The sequence below is a fragment of the Phacochoerus africanus genome, chromosome 5 (assembly GCF_016906955.1).
Source record: "Phacochoerus africanus isolate WHEZ1 chromosome 5, ROS_Pafr_v1, whole genome shotgun sequence".
Lineage (NCBI taxonomy): Eukaryota > Metazoa > Chordata > Mammalia > Artiodactyla > Suidae > Phacochoerus > Phacochoerus africanus.
In genome coordinates, this window is record NC_062548.1 from 30,506,884 (window position 1) to 30,523,509 (window position 16,626).

The window sequence follows — 16,626 nt, forward strand, 5'->3', positions numbered from 1 at the left end:
TCCTAAGCCCAGTTCCCCACCTCACAGTTAATTTGTTGAGCCACCTAATATAATTTTCCCACAAACCTTTTTTTTTTTTTTTTTTTGCTAAGCCATCCTGAGACGATTCTGTGAGCAGCTGATAACCCTGATGGTATAGCTGCGCACATCTCAAAATCAGAAAATTCACATTTCTGACTTGCCTTGAAAAATCAGAAGAGGAGTTCCCGTTGTGGCTCAGTGGTTAATGAATCCGACTAGGAACCATGAGGTTGCAGGTTTGATCCCCGGCCTTGCTCAGTGGGTTAAGGACCCAGCGTTGCCGTGAGCTGTGGTATAGGTCGCAGACGCAGCTCGGATCCCAAGTTGCTGTGGCTCTGGCGTAGGCCGGTGGCTACAGCTCTGATTAGACCCCTAGCCTGGGAACCTCCATATGCCACAGGAGCAGCCCCAGAAAAGGCAAAAAGACAAAAAAGAAAAAAGAAAGAAAGAAAAGAAAAGAAAAGAAAAATCAGAAGCTCATGCAATAGTGGGGCTTAAGCAACAACCTCCTTTAAATGGTGTATTGTGGTTACCTAACTGGCGCTTGGACTGTGCCTTCCAGTCCTCGCTATCTGTATTAAATGTCTCCTTTAAAATTTTTCTTCATTTATATCTTATCAGAAATGCTCAGCACTATAACATCCGGTTAACCCATTTTAACTCTGTCAAATGTTTTCTGAGATAAGTCCAGTTCAGTGACTGCACGTAGTTGGTACCAATAAAAATATACTAAGTAGATGAATAACGGATGAATAAATGATTATAAAGAATAATCGTGGGAGTTCCCGTTGTGGCGCAGTGGTTCCGACTAGGAATCATGAGGTTGCGGGTTCGGTCCCTGCCCTTGCTCAGTGGGTTAACGATCCGGCGTTGCCGTGAGCTGTGGTGTAGGTTGCAGACGCGGCTCGGATCCCGCGTTGCTGTGGCTGTGGTGTAGGCCGGTGGCTACAGCTCCGATTCAACCCCTAGCCTGGGAACCTCCATATGCCGCGGGAGCGGCCCAAGAAATAGCAACAACAACAACAACAACAAAAGACAAAAAGACAAAAAATAAATAAATAAATAAAGAATAATCGTGGAGTTTCCATGGTGGCTCAACAGAAATGAACCCGACTAGTGTCTGTGAGGATTCCAGTTCGATTCCTAGCTCAGGTCAGTGGATTAAGGACCCGGCATTGCCATGAGCTGTGGTGGCAGACAAAACCTGGATCTGGCTTTGCTGTGGCTGTGGTGTAGGTCACAGAGGCAGCTTGGATCTCCTGTTGCTGTGGCTGTGGTGTAGGCTGGCAGCTGTAGCTCCCATTTGACCCCAGCCTGGGAACTTCCATATGCCCCAGGTGTGGGCCCCCTCACCAAAAACAAACAAACAAACAAAAAAGAATGATCATAGCATCTGGGGTGGGGGAGGTTCACTTGGAGAAAGGAATATGAAGTCTGTAAATAATCAGAGATATTAGATGAAAGGAGAAGATGTGTGTTTTGCATTGACCCAGCAGTCAGAACTGGAATTGCAGTGTGGAATTTATACAAAAGCAAATTTCCATTTAGACTAAGAAAAACTGCAAATAATGTGAGCTGCTGCTCATGGAAGAGGCTGGCTGCAGGAAAATACAAAAAAAAAAAAAGAGGAAGCAGAACAGAGTTGGGGGGGATTGATGAAATGGTTCTGTATTCTGATTATGATGGTGGCTATAGAAATCTATACATGTGTTAAAATTCATAGATCTGCACACCAAAAAGTCCATTTTAATGTGTATTTTTAATAGAATAAATATTTTTAAAATAATAATTAGGATAGAAAACACACATTTTCTTTTTTGCACATATTTTTATTATAATTTATTTACAACGTTGTGCCCCATTTCTGCTGTACAGCAAAGTGACCCAGTCATACGTACACATACGTTCCCTTTCTCACATTATCTTCCACCACGGTTTATCCCAAGAGACTGGGTACAGTTTCCTGTGCTGTACAGCAGGACCTCATTGCTTTACCATTCTGAATATAATAGTTGGCACTTACCAGCCCCAACTCCCAGTCCATCCCACTCCCTCCCCCGCTACCCCTTAGCAACCACAAGTCTTGAAAATAGACATTTTTTTCTTTTTTTTTCAGGGCCATACCCAGGGCATATGGAAGTTCCCAGGCTAGGGGTAGAACTGGAGCTACAGCTGCCAGCCACAGCCACAACCACTACAAGATCTGAGCTGCGTCTGTGACCTCCACCACAGCTCACGGCAACGCCAGATCCTTAACCCACTGAGCGAGGCCAGGGATCGAACCCGCATCCTCCTGAATACTAGTCGGGGTTGTTACCACTGAGCCACGATGGGAATTCCAAAAACAGACATTTTCTGAATCCCATTAGCTGAATACCTACCCCGGGGGGCCAAGCCGAGTCAGGGACTGAGGGTCCAAAGACAGATGAGACAACCCCCTCACCCTCAACCTGCTTGATCCCTCCTTGTTGTTGTTAAAACCGCTCCATGCAACTAATTATCCAAGAGCCGTAAGTGAGAAATGGAGGTGCACAAACCATCTAAGTCTTCATCTGCTTGTAATCACCGTTGTTTATGCTGGGAATTAAGGTGAGTACTGATTACAGTCTGTGCTTTTGAAGGGCTTGGGAAAAGGTTCGGGAAGGCTGCTCCTACTGCCTTATTCATCAGCCTGTCCCCACTTAACGAGTCCACGTGTTTGCCTCCACGCTTAACCTTGGAGATCGTCACATCCCTCCAGGGGGAAAGCCAATTTACATCATCCAGTCTAGCGGCCAAAAGACAGATGAAACAGATCCAGCCCAGAGCAGGGGGAATCTTGACTCCAAACTTGTAAAAACTCAAACAATACAGAAATCTGAAATGTACAGAGAGCTGCTGCTGTCAGTCGGGTATATATTCCTCCCATGGTTTTTTCTCTATGCGCCTGCTAACATAGGCCTATAAATTATTTATTTTGCTACCAGGGATCATACTGAATAAACTGTTCCATGATGCTTTTTTTTTTTTTTTACCTTTACAATAGAGATGGTTTTCCATCTCAGTAATAGAGTTAGACTGGTGTTTTATTTGTTTTTTGACAAGGGCTGCACTAATAGACTATGGTCAGAATGTATTAGCATTTATGAATGCAGTCCCCTATTGAGAGTTATTTGCGTTCCTTCCAGTTTTCAGTGTTACAAACTCAGTCAGGATGGTCTAGGTTAGGCTGCTGTAATGAATATTTCAAGCCTTAGTAGGCGAAACTAAGAAAGGTTCATTTCTTGCTCATGAGACATTTTCATACTTGGTCAGCGGGGGCTCTACCCTAGATCATCCTCGCTCCAGGAACCAGGCTGATGGAGCTGCTATGAGGATGCAGGTTCCATTCCGGGCCCCCGCTCAGTGCGTTAAGGATTCCGAGTTGCTGTGGCTGTGGTGTCGGCCAGCAGCTACAGGTCGGATTGGACCCCTAGCCTGGGAACCTCCATATGCCAAGGGTGGGGCCCTAAAAAGACAAAATAAATAAATAAATGGAGACAGGGAAGTGGGTAAGAGAATTAGGCAGAAAATCGGGTAAAGATGAATCTGAGTCCTTTTTTTGGCTGCACCTGCAGCATGCCAACGATCCGGGGCCAGGAACCGATCCCACACCACAACAGTGACCCAAGCCACCGCAGTGACAATGCCAGAGATTTAACCCACTGAGTCGTTAGGTTATTCCATTTACAATAAAAAAAAATGTTTTTTAAGAAAAAGAAGAGAGAGAGAGAAGTATAATGTATAGACCTTGTTTAGATCTGGATTTGAACAAACCAAGTGTAAAATATAACAACCATTGAATTATTCCGTCTAAATGAGAGAACTCCATAGAATATGGATTTTTCTCTTGATATGGCTGTTCTTAAAAATCCAAAGTAGGCATTCCCGTTGTGGCTCAGTGGGTTCAGAACCCAACATTTTCTCTGGGAGGATGTAGGTTGGATCCCTGGCTTCGCTCAGTGGGTTAAGTAAGGACCCGGCCTTGCTAAAAGCTGTGGCTTAGGTCGCAGGTGTGGCTCGGACCCGGTGTTGGTGTTGCTGTGGCTGTGGTGTCGCCCACAGGTGCAGCTCTAATGCGACCCCTGGCCCAGGCACTTCCATATGCCGACAAATAAATAAATAGATAAATAAATAAATCCAAAGTAAAAGACAAAATCAGTGTTTTCTGAATTAATCTAATAAATTTGGAATTTATTCTTATTACCTGAAAAAAACAGACGATCATTTAAATAAGTAATGCATGCATGTAGAACAAATACCTAGCAGTACAAAAGAGAAAATCGATAGCCACCCCCAGCTGCCCAGCTCCTGTTGCTTTTCTCATGGAAAATCTCTCTTCGCTCCCTTTGCTTCCCTAGTTCTTCTCAGACAAAGACCCTGGACATGGCTTTGGTTTAGAGGATCTTAATTCCCAAGAAAAGAAATGCAAGAAACTGAGGAGTGGTTGCCTCTGGGCAACTACAGAATGACTGCCTTTTAAATATCTCTCTGCGCAACCTAGAAAACGTTGATTCTGTTTTGCTGTTGTTGGTTTTTAATTAAGCACCACATCCAAAGCCCCAAAGCCCCAGGTTTTCTCAGCAGTTGCCAGTTCCTGTCTGCTAATCAGGGTATGAGGAGGGCGTCTGAAGCCTAGATTTGAAGGCTGACTCTGCCAAGCTGTTAAAGTGCATTGTGCTTTCACTTTTCTATCTGTGAAATGGGGATGTTAAGATCCCTACTGGAGATCCCATCATGTTCAGCGGTTAACAAACCCGACTGGTATCCATGAAGATGCGGGTTTGATCCTGGGCCTTGCTCAGTGTTTTAAGGAGCCGGTGTTACCGTGAGGTGTGGTATAGATGGAGAGGTGGCTCAGATCCCACATTGCTGTGGCTGCGACATGAGCTGGCGGCTACGGCTCCTACTGAACCCCTCGCCTGGGCACCTCCATATGCTGCAGGTGCAGCCCTAAAAAGACAAAAGACAAAAAAAAGAAAAAAAGGGAAGATCACTACCACATACACATTCTCTGTGACTTAATAAAGTAGAGTGGGGGAGTTCCCACTGTGGCTCGGCAGAAAGGAACCCAACTAGTATACATGAGGACTCGAGTTCAATCCCTGGCCTCGATCAGTGGGTTCAGGACCCAGTGTTACCATGAGCTTCGGCGTAGCTCTCAGACGCACCTCAGATCCGGCGTGGCTGTGGCTGTGGCTGTGGCTCGCAGGCTGGCAGCTACAGCTCCAATGTGACCCCTGGCCTGGAAACTTCCATATGCAGGAGAGGCCCTAAGGAGCAAAAATAAATAAATAAATAAGGTAGAGCTGAGAATCACGTGATACCACGTCTGGCACGTGTCAAGCCATTCTTATCACTGTCTTTTACTAAATAGACCCCTTCCTGCATCCGGAAAAGGAAGTTTCCAGGGGGTGGCGAGGGGGAGAAGTGCAGCTCAGACATTTACTAGCTTTGCAGCCCTGAGCAAACATTTCATTTCTCTGAGCCTAAAAATGCATGTGCAGGCAGCAATACAGATGCAGCTAGAGATTCTCATACTGAGTGAAGTAAGTCAGAGAGAGAAAGACAAATACCATATGATACTATTTATACGTGGAATCTAAAATCTGCCATAAAATGAACCTATCTACAAAACAGAAACAGACTCATAGACACAGAAAACAGACTTGTGGTTGCCAAGTGGGGGGGAGGAGGGGAGGGGGGTGGATGGGGAGTTTGGGGTTAGTTAGATGCAAACTACTACATTTAGAATGGATAGACAATGAGGTCCTACTGTCCAGCACAAGGAACCATATCCAATCTCTGGGATAGACCATGATGGAAGATAGTATGAGAAAAAGAATGTATTTATGTATAACTTTGTCATTTCACTGTACAGCAGAAATTGGCGCAACATTGTAAATCAACAGTACTTCAATTTAAAAAATAAATAAGGGGTACAACCACTATGGAAAACAGTATGGAGGTACCTTAGAAAATTATACAGAGAACTGCCATATGACCCAGCAATCCCACTCTTGGGCATATATCCAGACAAAACTTTCCTTGAAAAAGACACATGCACTCGCATGTTCATGGCAGCACTATTCATAATAGCCAAGACATGGAAACAACCTAAAAGTCCATCAAGAGACAATTGGATTAAGAAGATGTGGTGTATATATACACAATGGAATACTACTCAGCCATAAAAAAGAACAAAATAATGCCATTTGCAGCAACATGGATGGAACTAGAGACTCTCACACTAAGTGAAGTAAGTTAGACAAAGACAAATACCATATGATTTCACTAATATCTGGAGTCGAATATAGAGCACAAATGAACCTTTCCACAAAAAGAAAATCATGGACATGGAGAATAGACTTGTGGTTGCCAAAACGGAGGGGGAGGAAGAAGGAGGGACTGGGAATTTGGGGTTAGTAGATGCAAACTATAGCCATTGGAATGGATGAGCATTGAGATCCTGCTGTGTAGCCCTGGGAACTATGTCTGGTCACTTGTGATGGAGCATGATAATGTTAGAAAAAAGAATGTATATCTGTATGTGTGACTGGGTCACCTTGCTGTGCAGCAGAAAATTGACACAACACTGTAAATCAGCTATAATGGAAAAAATTAAAATCATTATTAAATAAATAAACAAATAAATAAGGAGTTCCTGCCACGGCAAAGTGGGTTAAGAATCCAATGGCAGCAGCTCATGGCTGTGGAGGTGTGGGTTCGATCCCTGGCCCAGCACAGTGGGATAAATGATTCCAGCATTGACTCAGCTGCTCAGATTCAACCCCCGACGCCAGAACTTCCACACATGCCGTGGCCATAAATATAAATAAATAAATAAATAAATCTTCCCCAAAAAGTATGCGTAGAACTGGTGTAGATGCCCCACAAATACTCGATTGTGTGTAATTAAAGACACCCTGGAGTGTCGTGCAGTGAGAATCTGAAGTCTAAGCTATTGAGGCCATTGCTGGTCTTGAGACAACTCTAACCAATGGAAAAGAGAGAGTGAAACTATCATGTGTGAACCAGTGGGGATGCTCTAGCTGCAAATACGAGAAAACTCAGCTGCCAGGGGCCTAATCAGAGGACTTCGGGCAGCAGAGAGCATCCAGGGCCAGTTAGTTCAGGGGTTCAACAAAGTCATCGAGTCCTTCCGTTGTCCCGCTCTGCCATCCCCGTGTTCCCCTCCTCTGGCTGACCTGTTCTGGGCAGGCAGGACGATGCCCAGAGTGGGAGGATTAGGTGCCTTTTCTAATACATCTCTTTTGAAGAGCAAAGAACCTTTCCCAGGAGCCCCCAGCAGACTCTTCATGTCCCATTGGCCAGAGCAGGACCAAATGCCCATTGCTAAGCCCAGGCCATCATCGTGGGCTTAGATCCATCAGGATTTACTTTGGAGTCACTCGAGGAGGGCTGGATGCAGGGTAAAAATCAGGACACAGGCGGCAGGAGGGCAAATGTGGTCTTCTGAATGCAAGCGAGAATTGAAAAAATCCTTCCTTTCACTTGTAATTAGAAAACTGGAGTTCCCGTTGTGGCGCGGCAGAAATGAATCTGACCAGTATCCATGAGGGTGCGGGTTCCAACCCTGGCCTTGCTGAGTGGGTTGGGGATCCGGCGTTGCCCTGAGCTATGGTGTGGGCTGCAGACCTGGCTCAGATCCCACGTTGCTATGGCTGTGATGTAGGCTGGCAGCTGCAGTTCTGATTCGACCCCTAGCCTGGGAACTTCCATATGCCCCAGGTACAGATCTAAAATGAAAAAATAATAATAATAACAATAACTATGCTCCCATCACCCCACACACGCCCCCAAAACTAAATATTTGTCTGTAAACTGGGCTATATAAGGTCCTAACCAAATGAGTAATTTGCCAGTTCAAGACCCTTCTAGTATAAAGAGACCAAGGAGTTCCCATTGTGGCTCAGTGGCAATGAAACTGCTTAGGATGCATGAAGACAGGGGTTCAGTCTCTGGTTCAGTGGGTTAAGGATCCCACATTGCCGTGAGCTGTGGTGTAGGTCACAGATGTGGCTCAGATCCTGGGTTGCCGTGGCTGTGGTGTAGGCTGGCAACCGCAGCTCCAATTCGACCCCTAGCCTGGGGACTTCCATATGCCACAGGTTCGCCCCTAAAAAGACTAAAAACCAAACAAATAAAGAAACCACGATCCCAAAACTCATCTATGTGAGCTTGGACAAGTAACTGCCTTTCCTCTTGGCTCCAAAATCTTTGATAATAAAATAAATGGGTTATTATGTCTAATTCCCCACTTTCATGAACACGCTGGTAACTCATATTTCCTTCTTTTTTTTTTTTTTTCTTTTTTGACCATCCCATGGAATATGGAATTCCCAGGCCAAGGATCAGATTTGAATCCACAGTTGTGACCAACACACAGCTGCAGCTATGGCAAAACTACATCCTTGACCCACTGTGCCAGGCCAGGGACCAAACCTACATCCTGATGCTGCAGAAACACCACCAATCCCATTGCGCCACAGGGGGAACTCCTCCTATTTCTTTTCAATGTACCAGTGTCATCGTCCTCTCATTCATATTTTGTCATCAGTATTACTATATTTATTAACGATGTAGTAAAGCTAATTGATTAAGCACGCAGACTATATGACTGTAAATCCCAAAAGCATGGCACTAATCCAATTAGTGACGTTAAACAGGTTCATTAACCACTCTAAGCTTCCATTTTCTTGGCTGCAAAATAATGGCATTTACCGCCTAGAAGCATTATATGAGGGCTCTGGTGTGCTTCAAATGTGTCTGGCATAAAATAAAGTCTCCATAGAAGTGGAACTTTGCATTTATCTTAGGATCCGTGTTGGCATCCATTCCCATATGATTCTCTTCTCTCCTGCCATCACGTGCAGATCAGTCGGAATGATCAGGTGAGGGCTGGAAGGGTCCTCAGACGGGCAGAATAACAGCCCCCAAAGACGTCCACACCCTAATTCTGTGGAACTTGTGAACAGGTTACCTTCCACGGCAGAAAGGACTTTGCAGATTTCATTTTGGATCTTTTTCTTCGTCCTTTTTTGGCCGCCTCACGGCGTATGGAGTTCCCAAGCCAGGGGTCAGATCCAAGGGACCTAAGCCGCAGCTTCGGTAAGTTATGGATCTTGAAGTGGAGAGATTATCCCGATGAGCCCAATCGAATCACATGAGTCCTTAAAAATGGAAGAGGGAGATAGAAGACTGGGTCTGAGAGAGTCCACATGAGAAAGACTCGACTCATCTGCTTTGAAGATGGAGGAAGGGATGGCATTCCTGTTGTGGGACAGTGGAAACTAATCCAACCAGCATCCATGAGGATGCAGGTTCCATCCCTGGCCTCACTCAATGGGTCGGGGATCCAGCATTGCTGTGGCTGTGGCGTATGCTGGCAGCTGTAGCTCCGATTCGACCCCTAGCCTGGGAACTTCCATATGCTAAGGGTGCAAGCCTAAAAATAAAATAAAATAAAATAATAATAAAATAAAATGCAGATGGAGGAAGGGAGCCAAGGAATGTGATGCCTGTAGGAGCCGAGAGTAACCCTCAGCTGACTGCCAGCAAGAAAACTGGAACTTCGGCCCTATAACTACAAGGAACCCCATTCCGCCAACACACACAAGTAGGAAACCGAATCTCCCCTGGAACCTCCAGAAAGGGAAGGAGCCCTGCAGACCCTTTGATTTTATCCCAGGAAGACTCATTTCAGACTTTTTTTGGGGTTTTTTTTTTTTTTTTTTTGGTCTTTTTAGGGCCACACCAGCATCATATGGAGGTTCCCAGGCTAGGGGTCCAATCGGAGCTGTAGCTGCTGGCGTATATCACAGCCACAGCAACGGGGGAGCCAAGCCATATCTGTGACCTACACCACAGCTCACAGCAATGCCAGATCTCTACCCACTGAGCAAGGCCAGGGATTGAACCTGCATCCTCATGAATACTAGTCAGATTCGTTTCCGCTGAGCCACGATGGCAACTCCTCATTTCAGACTTCTGACCTACACAGCTGTAAGACAGGAAATTTGTGAAGTTACTATTGTTATCATTATTATTGTTATTATTATTGCAGTAAAAAGCACATTACACAAAATATACCATCTTAATTTCTTTTTCTTTTTGTGGCCACAGCATGCAGCGGCTTGATGTGGGATCTCAGTTCCCAGACCAGGCATTAAACCTGGACCACAGTGAAAGCGCCAAATCCTAACTACTAGACCCCCAGGGAACTCTTCCGTCTTAATTATTTTTAAGTTTATGGTGAAACTTTGTTAACCCACGCACTCTGTTTTCAGAGTGAAATTGAAATTTTATACCCATGGAACTACCCATCCCCTCCTTCCCCGCCTCCCTGTCAATCACCATTCTACTTTCTTTTCTTGTTTGTTTGTTTGTTTTTGTTTTTTAGGGCCGCACTCATGGCATATGGAAGTTCCCAGGTCAGGGGTTGAATCGGAACTACAGCTGCCAGCCTACACCACAGCCACAGCAACGAGGGATCCAAGCCAAGTCTGTGACCTACCCCACAGCTCACAGCAATGCCAGATCCCAACCTACTACTGAGCAAGGCCAGGGGTTGAAACTGCATCCTCATGGATCATGTCGGATCCATTACAGCCGACCCACAACGGGGACCCCATCATTCTACTTTCTGTTTCAAAGAATCTGATTCCTTTCAAAACCTCATGTGAGTGGAAACATGCACTATTTGTCCTTCTATGATTGGCCACTTCACTAAGCATAATGTCCCCAAGGTTCATCCGTGTTACAGCATATGGCAGGGTTTCCTTCCTTTTTTAAGGCTGGGTAATATTCCACTGCATTCGAGACCACATTTTGTTTATCCATTCATCCACTTATGCACATTTACGCTACTTCCACCTCTTGGCTGTTGTGAATAATGCTGCAGTGAACATGGGTGTGCAAATATCTCTCTGATATCCCATTTTCAATTTTTTTTTTTGTCTTTTTAGGGATGTACCCGCAGCATATGGAGGTTCCCAGGCTAGGGGTCTGACTGGAGCTGTTGCTGCTGGCCTATGCCAGAGCCACAGCAAAGCAGGATCTGAGCCACATCTGCAATCTAAACCACAGCTCACGGCAAATGCCAGATCCTTAACCCACTGAGCGATGCCAGGGACTGAACCCACAACCTCATGATTCCTAGTCGGATTCATTTCTGCTGCACCAGGATGGGAACTCCTCAATTATTTTAAATACATACCCGGGAATTCCTGTTGTGGCTCAGTGGCTTAAGAACCCAGCTAGGGAGTTCCCGTCGTGGCGCAGTGGTTAACAAATCCGACTAGGAACCATGAGGTTGCGGGTTCGGTCCCTGCCCTTGCTCAGTGAGTTAACGATCCGGCGTTGGCGTTGCCGTGAGCTGTGGTGTAGGTTGCAGATGCGGCTCGGATCCCGCGTTGCTGTGGCTCTGGCGTAGGCCAGTGGCTACAGCTCCGATTCGACCCCTAGCCTGGGAACCTCCATATGCCGCGGGAGCGGCCCAAAGAAATGGCAAAAAGACCAAAAAAAAAAAAAAAAAAGAACCCAGCTAGTATTCATGAAGACGCAGGTTTGATCTCTGGCCTCACTCAGTGGGTTAAGGATCTGGCACTGCCTTGAGCTGTGGTGTAGGTCACAGACATGGCTCAGATTTAGTGGCCCTAAAATTAAAAAAAAAGAAAAAGAATAAATAAATAAATACATACCCAGAAATGGGATTGCTGAATCATATGGTAATTCTACTTATAACTTTTTGAGGAATCTACATATTGTTTTCCACGGCAACTGCACCATAAATTTGCGTCATTTTAAGCCACTAAATGCATGGTAATTTGTTTTGGTTTTTTTATTTTTTTTTTATTTGTTGTTGTTGTTGTTGTTATTGTTGTTGTTGTTGTTGTTGCTATTTCTTGGGCCGCTCCCGCAGCATATGGAAGAGTTTCATTTTCTTTTTTTTGTCTTTTTTTTGTTGTTGTTGTTGTTGCTATTTCTTGTGGTTTTTTACTTTATTATTTTTTTCTTTTTTGGCCTCACCTGCGGCATATGAAAGTTCCCAGGGGCCAGGGATCAAATCTGAGCTGCAACCTACGCCACAGCTGCAGCAACACTGGATCCTTACCCTGCTGTGCCACATCTGGAATGCCTGCATGATAATTTGTTAAGACAGTGACAGGAAACTAACAGTGGACCTTCATTGCTTTTGCTTTTTTAAGACTTTTTCAAAGTATAACCTACACATAAAAGTACACCTATTATGACTCACAGAAGTAGAAAACAAACTTAAGGTACCAAAGGGGAAAGTAGGGGGAGGGATAATTCAGGAGTTTGGGATTAATAGATACACAACACTATATATAAAATAAACAATAAGGATGAACTGTTCATCACAGGGAACTCTATTCAATATCTTATAATAACCTATAATGAAAAAGAATAGATATATTATAAAAGCACACCTATTTTAAGCATTCAGCTTTATACATTTTCACAATCTGAACACACCTGTATAACGAGCACCCAGATCAAGGAACAGGGCTTTTCGGAGTTCCCGTTGTGGCGCGGTGGTTAATGAATCTGACTAGGAACCATGAGGTTGCAGGTTTGATCCCTGGCTTTGCTCAGTGGGTTAAGGATCTGGCGTTGCCGTGAGCTGTGGTGTAGGTTGCAGATGTGGCTCAGATCTGGCGTTGCTGTGGCTCTGGTGTAGGCCAGTGGCTGCAGATCCGATTAGACTCCAAGCCTGGGAACCTCCATATGCCGCGGGAGCGGCCCAAGAAATGACAAAAAAAAAAAAAAAAAAGGAAGAGGACTTTTCAAGCTCCCCTCCATCCCCCTAGTCGATCTCACACATGCCTAGAAGGGGATTTTGGAAACCATTTTTTGGGCTCCATTTTTAACTGAGTTTTAAAAGGATTCCCCAAGAGTATTTTAATGTCTTGTGAACAGAAGTTATTCCATAAACTTGTGGACTTGTTCATAAACATAATTTTTAAAAATGTAAACCCACCCCTTACCTAAATGAATGAGACTCCAAGGTTTTTCGTTCTCAACTGTGGCCTAGCCTCTTGCGCCACCTGCTGGATAATTGGGAGATCCTCATCATCACGTCCCGTTGCAGGGGGTAGGTCATTTTTTCATCATACACCGTTAAATATGCAAAATGTGCTGGACACAGTCTTATGCCCATAGGCTCAGGGTCCTTCAGAGGAGACAGGTATTCATCCACATATAATTATTATATGATCACCAGTGTAATAAATTCAGTACTGACAAGTGATTTCTCAGTCTACCTACTGGTTAAATCCCTTCTGCAAATCTTACTAGAATAACCTTTACAAAGAACTCACTCCCAAAAGTTCCTGTTGTGGCACAGCAGAAATGAATCTAGCTAGGAACCAAGAGGTTGTTCAATCCCTGGCCTCGCTCAGTGGGTTAAGGATCTGGCATTGTTGTGAGTTGTGTGTAGGTCGCAGATGCAGCTCACATCCTAATTTTTACCTAAAAGTAAAAATCTGAGTCAGATGTCAGATGGAACTCATCAGGCAACTGCAGCTCCAATTGGACCCCTAGCCTGGGAACCTCCATATGCCGTGGGTGTGGCCCTAAAAAGAAGTCATTCCCAGAGATTTGAGTCCATAGGCCTGGGGCAGTGCCCAGAGAATCTGCATTTTCTAACAACCAATACGATTTTTAATGGATACCTTAGACTGATTTTGGAAGGATTAGGTATAAGGGGAACTTAGAAAATTGTAAGTCAATTATACAATAAAATTACAAAAAAAAAAAAAAGGAGGGAGTGCCTGTGGTTGCTTAGTGGGTTAAGGACCTGACATTGTTTCTGTGAGATGCACGTTGGATCCCAGGTCTCGTTAGGTGAGTTAAGGATCCAGAGTTGCTGCAAGCTCAGTGTAGGTGACAGACAGACTTGGCTCAGATCCAGCATATCTGTGGTTGCGGTGTAGGCCTGCAGCTGCAGTTCCAATTTGACCCCTAGCCTGAGAACTTCCACATGCCTCAGGTATGGCCCTAAAATGAAAAATAAAAACCTAAAAGTAAAAATCTGAGTTAAGCAAAGATGTCAGATGGAACTCATCAGGTATGGAAGGTGGTTATAATTGGAGAAAGTTGTGGAGTATTTTGAAGAGACAGAAGTAAAACAGTACAAAGTACAAAGCACAGAATGAAGTTTTATGCGGGGGATGAGAAGGAATAGAAAAAGCAAGAGAAAAATTAGATTTTCAAAAAGAGTCCCTCACTGCTTGAAAACCACAGCAGGTTACTCAACCCCTAATGCCATAAATCACTGCATCATATAGATTTCAAGGGCCCTTCGGAATTCCCTGGTAGCCAAGCTGTTAAGGATTCAGCGCTGCCACGGCTGCGGTGTGGGTTCCATCTCTGGCCCAGGAACTTCGGCATGCTGTGAGTGTAGTCAGGAAAAAACGGGGGTGGGCAAAGGATGGAAAGAGTATCCATAATTTCCGCACCTGCTGAAACACAGGGCAATAACGGGATACGAGCTCCAGGATATACACTTTGGAAATTTCTCTACCCTATTATACGCTAAAGTCTAGCAAGTTCCCCAAGACTGTACTAGACTGCAAGCTCCAGCAGGACAGGGACCCACCTGCCACTTTCTCTAACAGTCTGCCACACCGTGGGTGCTCCTAGAAAAGACCCATTGGTGTTCAGGTTGTACCACCATCCTCCCTGTGGCAAGGGCAGGCACATCTGAGCAAGTGGCAAGTCTGAGCCAATCCAGCAGCACTTTGACTTTCTGACCCACTGATTGGGCCAAGGTGTTGTCATGTGACTCAAAACGAACCAATCACAGACCTCCCCTAGCCTTGCGGAAACTGGAGCTAGGATACGTTTTTCCCAGCACCTCCTTTGAGAGGGCTTGCCCCGCAATGCTTGCTTCCAGCAACTCATGAAATTACAAAAATAAATCCATTTTGAATGTCCCCATTTGAGAATAATTATTTGCTAACCACTTATTATACACTGGGCATTATGCTGTATATCTCTCAATAACATTGCAAGATAGATAAATTTTTTTGGTCCCCATTTAAAAAAAAAAATTAAGATTTACCAGAAGTTAAGCAATTTTCCTAGGGTCAAATAGCCAGTAAGTGCCCAAATTTGGAATCAAGTTTAGATGCTTTTCACTCCAAAGTTCAAGCTCTTAATTAATGGTTAACCTGATTCTCATCTATGCTCTAAACAAACTCCCAGTTCATTATGATTTCTCAGAAAACACCATTTTTTTAAATGGCTACATATTTCTTATCTTATGGATGTGGTATGCTTTAAGTAATCCCCAATCGTTTACTATTTAGAAATATTCTCAATATATACCATTATAAATGACATTTCATTCTAAATCTAAATCAACAAACTATGGCCTTATGGGCCAAATCCAGCCCTCAGCTTATTTTGTAAATAAAATTCTATTGTCACACCCATTCTTTTCCTTCTTATCCACCACTGCTATCCTAGCAGAGCTGAGTAGTTGCAAGAGAGACTATACGTCCCCAAAGCATCAAGTAATTATGATCTGGCTTTTTACAGAAAAGATTTGTCAATCTCGGAGTTCCTGTCCTGGCTCAGCAGTTAGAGGACGCGGGTTTGATCCCTGGCCTCCATCAGTGGGTTAAGGATCCGGCACTGCAATGAGCTGTGGTGTGGGTCGCAGGCAAGGCTCAGATCTGGCATTGCTATGGCTCTGGTGTAGGCCAGCAGCTACAGCCCAGGGATCTCCATGTGCCTCGGGTGTGGCCTAAAAAGACAAAAATACCAAAAAAAGAAAAAGAAAAGAAAGATTTGTCAATCTCTATTGTAAATATTTGTCTAGACTGTTGATAATATCCTTGGGATTGACACATAGAAAGTCAAGCCAAATTGTTTACCAGAAAAATGTGGCGGGGGTTTGGTTTTGTCAGCACCTGCAGCATATGGGAGTTCCCCGGCCAAGGACTGCAGCTGCAACCTATGCCACAGCTCTGGCAACACCATATCCAAAACCCACTGCACCACAGTGGGAACCCCCAGAAAACTGGGTTTTTGAATAACATTGCCACCAGGAGCTTGTTTGAAGTGTCCATTTTTCGTACCTTCCACTTTTGCTGGCCATGCAAAAACAGATGTCAAGATATTCCACCGGTTCTAGGTACTGGAGAAACAGCAGTGACCAGCAGGCACGAGCTGCTGCCCTCATGGAGCCTGTAACCTACTAAAGGTGTGAGGAGATACAATAAACTCCTTGACAAGTAGATATATCAATATACATACAAATGGTGATCGGTCCTGTGACTAACGCTAAAGTGGTGACTATGAGCAGAGGGAGTGGGTGCTCGTTGGCACAGCCTGGCCCTGATCAGGTGACATTTGAGCAGAGACCTTAACGGAAGAACATTCCAGGTGGAGGAAAAAGCGAATGCAATGAACGTGGTCTTTTCAGAATTCATGGGGAAAATGGTTATCTTTACATCCACAGTAGAGTCAGGCGGTGGCATAGATAATTTCACAGAACCTGTAGGTCTGAAGTCATAGCTATTTGCCTTTGATGTC